Here is a 9,523-nt window from a genome sequence, read left to right as displayed (position 1 = left end):
GAGTGTAAACCGATCCGGACGATAGCCTCTTTGAAATGGTTGTTTGAAGGTTAAATATAAATTCAATTCTTTTGATATTACATAAGAAAAAGTACCAACGCACCCTTTCGGCAAAACCGGGGGGGGGGGGGATTTGGACGAAGGGTGGGGTTCCAGTCAACGCGACGCGACCCAACGCTCCCAACGCACCCTTTCGGCAAAACCGGGGGGGCTTTGGACGAAGGGTGGTGTTCCCATTAACGCGACGCGCCACCACCCAACCCACCCTTTCGGCACAAGCCTGTACATCACATTTTCAAATGATTTATCAGATATTGAGTAAGTCTTTCAACAACTGAAGAAATTATCCTTTTTTGGGGGGAGGGGTTGTTAATTGTGCTTCTCGCAACTTGGTTATTCTAGCATGACGCATGGCAAGGAGCAAAGTAATTTCGATTTAGCAATTCTATTTGTTTCCGGTATCTACTTGGAATGTTTTTATACCTTGTGTCAGAAGGGATCGTTATAATAATTCTTCCCTGTTCTAGACTTATGAAACTCTACCAAAATGCAATTGCTCTGAAAATTCTGACAATACTCTGCAACAAGCACTAATTTGCTCCGTCGACATAGCTCTATTTGCATTTGCGGAGATTTGCTACTCCCCAGTATATCGAAAACCCCAAAACTCTCTCTTTTCGATTAACGTCCATAATTTATTATACATCTGCGTGCCTATTTTGTATTTGCTCATTAGTTTGTTTGAATTAGAATTAATGTTTGTTTTTCGTATATCTTTTGGTATGATTATCATGGCACTATTTATCCAATTTCCCGTCACTTTTTCCTTTCCATTAGGTGTCGAAGTAAATTTGCTCTCAAGAGTGTTTCGTATATTTAGTAACATTAACTCACCCGTTTTGCAGAATTATTAGTATTAACAAGGATGTTTTGCTATCTCTCGTTGCGCTCGTGATTTTGCTGAATATGTAGATATCTCGCTATTGACGTTTTGGTACTTGGGAGTTGTTTGTTGAGGTGTCTATGTCAAAATGATATCGAAAGAGGTGCTCCGCTGATACTGAAAATTTTAAATTTTGCTCACTATAAGTTTTATACATTGTCTGATAACCTCCAAATTTGATGTCGTTTCCCGAAACTTATTACGCATATCATACGTTGTAAAAGATATGTTTAATTAGTGTTAACGTATTTTGGTTACCATGGCAACAAATAAACATAAGCAAGTTCCGTTTCACATTCTGACCCTTTGTTAGCTTCTTGTTACTTATTATCTTATGTATTCTTAACATAAGATAATAAAATTTTATACTTTTAAAGGAAGTATTCAATTATGTTTGAAAAAACTACAGCGCCCTCTTGTGTTTTGTCTTGATTTTTTTCTGTGATAAACACCATTTTCTTAAGATTTGGACCTGTAAATGCTCCGAAAAGGTTAAAATGAAGTTCAAATGTGTCTTTATATGTCTAAGTAGAAATCAACAGCAAAAACTATTTGCAATTTCGCCTTGACTGCCCGACATATGTCTTAAAATTAGTTAATTTAATATTATTTAATGGAATTCTCTTTGTTTTCTTTGTATTTTGACAAATTGCTCCCTCTTTATGGTTTCCAAGAAAAGTTTTGATGGTGCCATTTTGTAGAGTATGTCTTGAGTTACATTTGTGCTACATTTCAGAGCAATTGATAGAAAAATATTGAAATGATAGAGGGAGCGGATTTTGCCCTCCATGGTTTACCGAGCTTAAAAAAGGTATTTGGAGTTATGAGGGTTAACGGCTGATACTGAGACTAAGCTACTTCTCTGGAATTGCTATCATAGCAAAATATCATCTACAGATACATACCATTTCAAAATGCATAAGCAGAATTTGTCCCTTTAAGTGGTACCAATATCGTAAAAACCTGGTCTTGGCCCATGGACTATATTGCACATTTCCAAGGTTTAAACATCTGCCCAAGTGTGTGCTGGCTAACTGCAACCTGTAAACGCGTTGAGTCGATCTGCTGCCCTCTCTAGGCGGGAGTCCACCTCCTTACTATAGGGCTCACACCTGTAAATAAAATGGAATGTCCCAGACCCCTTCACAAATTCGTACCAAAGATACCAAAATAAATGAAGAAAAAAATTGATTAAAATCATCAATGCAGTTTGGCATAAAACTGAATAGCTGCAGATATTGAGTATGAATTCCTCTACAACTGCATTTTGGTATGAAGATGAAAGCTTTTCTCATGGAATTTGAAAGGACTATATTTCATAGGGTGCGTGTATTGAAAATGAGTGATATTTTGAGTGAAAAGAACTCTTAGTCTGGCTTTGCGGACCCTTGGACAGAGTTTGAGCTGAAGAACCTGCCTTGGAGATTTGATGGATGACAGGGTATAACTCACTTATCCAGGTTAGTGAAGATGAAACACCTCATTTCTCCCAGCTATAATTACAGATTTTTTTTTTTTTTTTTTTTTTTTAAATTTGAATTTTAACACACGTCTCTACGGGGAATTATTTACCCGTGTGAGCCCTACAGAGAATGCACGCAATGCACACAAGTCAATAGGAAGTACTCATCCCATACAAACAATACTGGTTTACGTTGATCTATTCTGTCAAATCCATCCCCCTCCCCCTACCCCCCCCCCTCCTCTCCCCTCACCCCTTACCCCTCTACTCCCCCCCCCCCCCCCGAACTCTGCTTAACTACAATGTGTTTTCTTATTATGCTCTCGTGGATACTAGATCTTGGTAGAAACTAGTCATTAGTATCACACAACTTTGAATGGTTGTGTCGTTTTAATGTATTTCTTTATTTGGGCCAGCACTGAAACAGCTCAAGATGCATGAAGTTAATCTGTTTGATAAATAAAAGTGTTTTGCAGTACTTTTTAGGCAATAAGGTGATGATGACATCCAATTGATTAACAATAACTACCTGCATCTGTGTATTCATCTTATGAAAAACTAATCAAAACTGCAAGATTTATTTTTGAAAAGAAACAACTCCAAAGGGCATCATTTTCAAAAGTGTCTCTTTGAGAAGCTTTATAACCCTTGAATGTGCAATTTCGTATATGATGTAGGGGCAAATATCATCAAAAACACATTTATGATGTTAAAAAATCAAATAAGAAATATGACCTCCACTATAGGGCTCACACCTATAAATAAAATTGAAAGTCCCAGACCCCTTCACAAATTCGTACCAAAGATGGGCCACAATAAATAAATAAAAAATAATAATTAAAAATCATTAATGCAGTTTGACATAAAATATATATATATATATTTTTTTTTTTTTTTTTACTACAAAAGCATCTTGATTTAGAGATATGAATACAGGAAATAATTATGTATTATGTATATAATCATTCACCAAACATAGTGCTTCGTATACGTCCATGACATTTCGGGAGGTTTTAATTTTTCTATTTTTTTTTATTGTTTGCACTGCAAGGTATCACAAGTTGATATTGCTTGCTTTTAATAGTTTAAACAATTCATTCATGTGTAAACTAATGTTTGATCTATCACCAAAAAAAAAAGGACAAACATTCAATAACGATTTTTTTTTTCAGTGTCTACTTCCTTATCTATTTGATTTCCTTTGTGCGTCTGGGGATGGAGTGGGATTTTTAGGGCATGGTACCTTTTTGATCAGGAATTGAATCTGTCACCCAATCAACTATTTGCTCATTGTCCCTTTAAGAACATTAAAGAAATCTCTGGATCAAAACACCTACTGCTACTGCTTAGAAACGACAACAGCTTAGAAACGACAAAACGGAAGATCTCGCCGCAAACATCATCCTAGCCCCGAAAGCAGGAGACGATGTGTTAGTGGAGGACGTGTTTTCCGAGATGAGTCGGGGTGTCTGCGTGGATAACCCAGTCCTTGAGATCCTCAATCGCAACGTCAGTTACCTGAAACACGTGAACTTGACCTACCCATTCTTCGAAGCGTCGAACGGTGAGAGTTACTTCCTTGGAATTACCTTCGGAGATGTAGAGCTGAGAGACAACGAGACAATCGTGAGAGCTGGACTTTTCGCCTTGAATTACATTCTGCAGACCACACCCCTTCTCGAGGAGGAGGGTATGGAGTGGGAGACTGAATTCATCTTCACTAACCTGGATAAGTGAGTTATACCCTGTCATCCATCAAATCTCCAAGGCAGGTTCTTCAGCTCAAACTCTGTCCAAGGGTCCGCAAAGCCAGACTAAGAGTTCTTTTCACTCAAAATATCACTCATTTTCAATACACGCACCCTATGAAATATAGTCCTTTCAAATTCCATGAGAAAAGCTTTCATCTTCATACCAAAATGCAGTTGTAGAGGAATTCATACTCAATATCTGCAGCTATTCAGTTTTATGCCAAACTGCATTGATGATTTTAATCAATTTTTTTCTTCATTTATTTTGGTATCTTTGGTACGAATTTGTGAAGGGGTCTGGGACATTCCATTTTATTTACAGGTGTGAGCCCTATAGTAAGGAGGTGGACTCCCGCCTAGAGAGGGCAGCAGATCGACTCAACGCGTTTACAGGTTGCAGTTAGCCAGCACACACTTGGGCAGATGTTTAAACCTTGGAAATGTGCAATATAGTCCATGGGCCAAGACCAGGTTTTTACGATATTGGTACCACTTAAAGGGACAAATTCTGCTTATGCATTTTGAAATGGTATGTATCTGTAGATGATATTTTGCTATGATAGCAATTCCAGAGAAGTAGCTTAGTCTCAGTATCAGCCGTTAACCCTCATAACTCCAAATACCTTTTTTAAGCTCGGTAAACCATGGAGGGCAAAATCCGCTCCCTCTATCATTTCAATATTTTTCTATCAATTGCTCTGAAATGTAGCACAAATGTAACTCAAGACATACTCTACAAAATGGCACCATCAAAACTTTTCTTGGAAACCATAAAGAGGGAGCAATTTGTCAAAATACAAAGAAAACAAAGAGAATTCCATTAAATAATATTAAATTAACTAATTTTAAGACATATGTCGGGCAGTCAAGGCGAAATTGCAAATAGTTTTTGCTGTTGATTTCTACTTAGACATATAAAGACACATTTGAACTTCATTTTAACCTTTTCGGAGCATTTACAGGTCCAAATCTTAAGAAAATGGTGTTTATCACAGAAAAAAATCAAGACAAAACACAAGAGGGCGCTGTAGTTTTTTCAAACATAATTGAATACTTCCTTTAAAAGTATAAAATTTTATTATCTTATGTTAAGAATACATAAGATAATAAGTAACAAGAAGCTAACAAAGGGTCAGAATGTGAAACGGAACTTGCTTATGTTTATTTGTTGCCATGGTAACCAAAATACGTTAACACTAATTAAACATATCTTTTACAACGTATGATATGCGTAATAAGTTTCGGGAAACGACATCAAATTTGGAGGTTATCAGACAATGTATAAAACTTATAGTGAGCAAAATTTAAAATTTTCAGTATCAGCGGAGCACCTCTTTCGATATCATTTTGACATAGACACCTCAACAAACAACTCCCAAGTACCAAAACGTCAATAGCGAGATATCTACATATTCAGCAAAATCACGAGCGCAACGAGAGATAGCAAAACATCCTTGTTAATACTAATAATTCTGCAAAACGGGTGAGTTAATGTTACTAAATATACGAAACACTCTTGAGAGCAAATTTACTTCGACACCTAATGGAAAGGAAAAAGTGACGGGAAATTGGATAAATAGTGCCATGATAATCATACCAAAAGATATACGAAAAACAAACATTAATTCTAATTCAAACAAACTAATGAGCAAATACAAAATAGGCACGCAGATGTATAATAAATTATGGACGTTAATCGAAAAGAGAGAGTTTTGGGGTTTTCGATATACTGGGGAGTAGCAAATCTCCGCAAATGCAAATAGAGCTATGTCGACGGAGCAAATTAGTGCTTGTTGCAGAGTATTGTCAGAATTTTCAGAGCAATTGCATTTTGGTAGAGTTTCATAAGTCTAGAACAGGGAAGAATTATTATAACGATCCCTTCTGACACAAGGTATAAAAACATTCCAAGTAGATACCGGAAACAAATAGAATTGCTAAATCGAAATTACTTTGCTCCTTGCCATGCGTCATGCTAGAATAACCAAGTTGCGAGAAGCACAATTAATAACCCCTCCCCCCAAAAAAGGATAATTTCTTCAGTTGTTGAAAGACTTACTCAATATCTGATAAATCATTTGAAAATGTGATGTACAGGCTTGTGCCGAAAGGGTGGGTTGGGTGGTGGCGCGTCGCGTTAATGGGAACACCACCCTTCGTCCAAAGCCCCCCCGGTTTTGCCGAAAGGGTGCGTTGGGAGCGTTGGGTCGCGTCGCGTTGACTGGAACCCCACCCTTCGTCCAAATCCCCCCCCCCCCCGGTTTTGCCGAAAGGGTGCGTTGGTACTTTTTCTTATGTAATATCAAAAGAATTGAATTTATATTTAACCTTCAAACAACCATTTCAAAGAGGCTATCGTCCGGATCGGTTTACACTCTATTACAACTTGGTCTACAGCCAGTTGGTCTAATAGACTGTTTAATATCAGTTGGTCTAATATATACCAGTTGGTCTAGTCATCATTTCGTCCAATTACTGTTTGGTCTAATTGCTATTTGTTGTTTAATATCAGTTGGTTAGATATGAATTCAAAACTCGTCTTTTAACCCTATAAAGCCCAAGGGGGGGGGGGGGCACATTGTGCCCCCTACCCGATTTTCATTCGCCACTCCTTCGCCCTTAATTCAGTTTTAACCAAATTTGGTGACTTTTCTAAAAATCTTATTCCAAACATTTTGATATATGATTAAGCTATATTTAATATTGCTGGTTGCCATGGCAACAATAAAACTGACAACCATGTCAGTCAGATTTTGCATATTTTTCTGTTCCAATTCCAATTACCCATATTATAATGTATAAAATGGGCGTTTCTTGGCTGAAATTTGCTGAAGGAGCAAAATGTGAAGTAATTATGGCCCTGAAATGTTTTTCCTATTATTTCCTTTGTTTTTCTGTGACAATGCCATAAAACAGTAGATATAATAGAGATACTTGAAAATAACAATATTTTCCAAAGATTGTCATTCTATTTTGTGTCATTTTGATTCCTCCACCCAAGTTATACCTCTAATATCATTTGTTTATCACATTATCAATCTGCAAACTTAAAATTCCGATATTATTGGTATATGAAATGTGATAACTATATGCATGTACCTATCCCTAACAATACATCACAGGTCTCATAATGTATTTCTTTATTTTGTTATGAATAGCGCCCCCATGTAGTGACCTTGAGAAATTTCGACCATAAAAAATAATGAGCTTTGACTTGCAAATCATTTGTGGCAAATATGAAAAATATTGGTCTATGATAACACATAGTGGGGATAAAGAAATTATACAGAAAATCATGTTTTTAGCATATTTCCTATGTATTTCTTTGTATTTTGGTGAATAGCGCCCTCTATGTGTCACCATGAAAAAAATCAAGTATGCGGTCATGTAGACTATGAGTTGCTCTACCCATGTGCCGAATGTGACGATGAAACATCAAACAATAACATCAAGATAGCTTGGGCTTTATAGGGTTACATGAGAAAAAGAGAAAAAGTACCAACGCACCCTTTCGGCAAAACCGGGGGGGGGGGGGGGCTTTGGACGAAGGGTGGGGTTCCAGTCAACGCGACGCGATCCAACGCTCCCAACGCACCCTTTCGGCAAAACCGGGGGGGGGGGGGGGGCTTTGGACGAAGGGTGGTGTTCCCATTAACGCGACGCGCCACCAGCCAACCCACCCTTTCGGCACAAGCCTGATGTACATGTTAAAAAAAAAGTCTGGTTTGGTGGGTAAAAGTCTAGGAATGGGAATGGACAAAACCCTCCAATTCCCTTGCTGTATACAACCCATATGGGGTACGACCGCGGTCATTTGCTGGTATCAAGATCTGCAAATACCTTGTTTGAGGCTGTTATCTAACTTTATTTATAATGGAATTTACATCTGTACTCCGCTCTTCCGCTCTGTATAATCTCATCATTTTGAACTGCCGTCTTTATTGAGATTACTCCATAATTCCAATTTTCATTGTTCTTCCAAACAGGAAATTTATTATCACTTCTCTTATTATAATAACATGTAAGCCTTGATTAAGCTATGTCTTAAAATTATTCATTGATTCAATAGTAACTCATCCAGATGTAGCCCTTGAATTGGCTATAAAACTGTATGAAAACAACCTTAAATATTGTTAGTTCTTGCTCGGCAAAAGATATGAAAATGTGCACAGTGGAATGTAGCAATTTATCGTAGAAATAATTTTCCATGGGTATTTTGGCGAGAAAATGGATGGCAATGAATGATAAGAAAATATCGTTTTGCGGTAACGTCTCCCATTCCATACATTTTTCCTACATAAAGAGAGGTATACCATGTAGAACAGTGTCAGGAGAGAAATTTATCTTTAATTTTGCCAGTGAAGTGAAATCGAATCTGTTTGAGTTTGTAAAAGATTTAGAGCTTTAAAGTTGTCCTAGAAAGCCACTAGGTCAAACTGCAAGAGACTGACTGTCTGGAAATTTATATGAAATGAGACAAAGCAAAAGTTAAAGAAATAGCATGGCAACGGCATCCCCGGTTTGCAATATTATGTATTAATTCAGACTATAGAAATTGAGTGAATAGAGGTGTTATGTAATAGCTCCCATCCAGGTGGTGGCTAGGAATGTTCTCTAGCTCTGTTGAGACTCAGCTATGTCAGTGTCACTAGGGTGTTGGTTGTAGTTTATTGTTCACAAGTTCATGAGTAAAGATGTTATGTAACAGCAGTCTAGACGATGGCTAGACATATTGTGTAGAGTTTCAATAGGGCTATATTTAAGCATGATGATTGGATGATTTCTTTAGTGTAGGAAAGGCATGGAAAAGCAAGTGTATCGGAGTGTAAGGGATTTTAGTGTGAACATCTATGGTTAGGGAAGCTAATAAAAAGCTGAGTAATGTAGAGGATCGGGGAGAAATACTTTGATCAGACATCCAGCATAGATCTCCGCTTAGGCAGCAGTCGTTCTTCTGGGGGTTTTCTACGTCGGTGAGATGCGAGCTCCAGCTGCCGATAAAACTGAACTCGGACAGTTATGATCCGAACTTTGGAACGGAGCTCAATCTCCATTTGCCTGCTCGCCGTCGTTTGAGCTCGGGCATCGCAGATCAAGGCATGAGTCTGCGTGGTAGCAGGGACTAGTGAAGGCCGAGGAGCTGAAAGGACCGCCGATAGGGTAGCGTCTAGCTGAGTGGCCAAGTCAAGGGGTGCTTCCAAGAGACAAGCCAAGCGACTGTGCCGAGGTCGACGACGAGGGTATCGGACATCGATGACGACCGAGCCAAGCTGAGGGGATCACCAGTTCAGGTCATCCAAGATAACCTAAGTTATGTATTTGTGATTTGTTTCATATTATATTTTATGCTCAAATGGACGATGTATT

The sequence above is a fragment of the Diadema setosum genome, chromosome 10 (genome assembly GCF_964275005.1).
Source record: "Diadema setosum chromosome 10, eeDiaSeto1, whole genome shotgun sequence".
Classification (NCBI taxonomy): domain Eukaryota; kingdom Metazoa; phylum Echinodermata; class Echinoidea; order Diadematoida; family Diadematidae; genus Diadema; species Diadema setosum.
This window is presented reverse-complemented; position numbering follows the sequence as displayed.